The following is a 1339-nucleotide window of genomic DNA, read 5'->3' as shown; positions in this document are numbered from 1 at the left end:
AGGCTGAGAGCTGAGGTTCAAACTTTCAGGCAACAAGATGGTGAGACTCTGTATGAAGCATGGGAGAGGTTCAAGGACTTAACAAGGAGGTGTCCACCTGACATGTTCAACAAATGGGTCCAACTGCACATTTTCTATGAAGGGCTCTCTTATGAGTCAAAGATGGCTGTGGACCATTCATCTGGAGGATCCTTGAACAAGAAGAAGACCATTGAGGAAGCCATAGATGTTATTGAAACAGTAGCAGAAAATGACTACTTCTATGCTTCCAAAAGAGGGAACACAAGAGGAGTGATGGAGCTAAACAATGTCGATGCTCTGTTGGCCCAAAACAAGCTCATTACCCAGCAGCTGGCTGACCTCACCAAGAAGATGGAGAGGAACCAAGTAGCAGCAATCTCATCTTCATCAACAATCCAAGAAGGAGTGAATGAAGAAGCAGAGGGGAGTCAGGAGCAAGCCAACTACATTGGGAATTCACCAAGGAAAAACTATGATCCATACTCCAAGACTTACAACCCTGGATGGAGAAACCACCCAAACTTTGGGTGGGGAAGTGAGCAAGATCAAAACCAAGACCAAAGATGTTACAACTCCAACAACAATGCAGCTCACCAGCAATTCACCCAGAGGACATCTCAACACCCCCACAACAACACTTCTTCACACACTTATCAAAACCAAAACTGCACATCTGCTCTGAATCACTCATCAATTGATGACAAGCTCTCTAAGATTGAAGCCTTACTTGAAGGAATATGTCAAGAGATTCAAGAAAATAAGGTGTTCAAAGAGGAGGTGCGAGCCAATATTAAGAACCAGGGAGAGACCATTAGGAAGATGGAATTCTAGGTGGGATATTTAGCTGAGAAGATTCCCAAAACTACTGATAGCTTCCCAAGTGACACGGAGAAGAACCCCAAAGGAAAAGCAAAGAAAGTAAGATGGGAAGATTGCAAAATGGTCACTACGAGTGATCAAGAGACTAAAGACAAGCAAGACAAACTTTGCAAACAACCTGAAGACAACTCAACAAAGGAGGAGGATAGAAATCACCAAGGACCAGAAATTTCACAACAAGAGTTGCTGAAGCTCTATGCTCCCTTCCCTCAACTACTCAATGGTGCTGTGGGAAAGAGAATATACTCAAGGTTCCTAGACTTGTTTGCATCTCTGCATGTAAACATACCATTCATCAAGGCAATTCAACAAATGTCTGCATTCATCAAGTATATGAAGGAACTTCTTTCCAGGAAAAGCTCACTCAAAGGAGGCCAGACTATAGTGATGAACAAGGAATGTAGTGCCCTTATTCAACCTGAGCTGCCTACGAAAAGAA

General features: G+C 43.2%; 1 non-coding gene across 1 annotated transcript; it reads right to left on the bottom strand.

Annotated features, from left to right (window-relative positions):
- On the bottom strand, positions 1 to 104 carry LOC112773680 (small nucleolar RNA R71). Its single transcript, XR_003188218.1, has one exon. It is a non-coding gene; the product is annotated as a small nucleolar RNA R71 (small nucleolar RNA).
- Positions 105 to 1339: the final 1235 nt, after the last annotated feature.

This window comes from Arachis hypogaea, chromosome 18, assembly GCF_003086295.3.
Source record: "Arachis hypogaea cultivar Tifrunner chromosome 18, arahy.Tifrunner.gnm2.J5K5, whole genome shotgun sequence".
NCBI lineage: Eukaryota > Viridiplantae > Streptophyta > Magnoliopsida > Fabales > Fabaceae > Arachis > Arachis hypogaea.
Note: the sequence above shows the minus strand (reverse complement) of the source record. Positions and strands in the feature narration are given on the sequence as shown.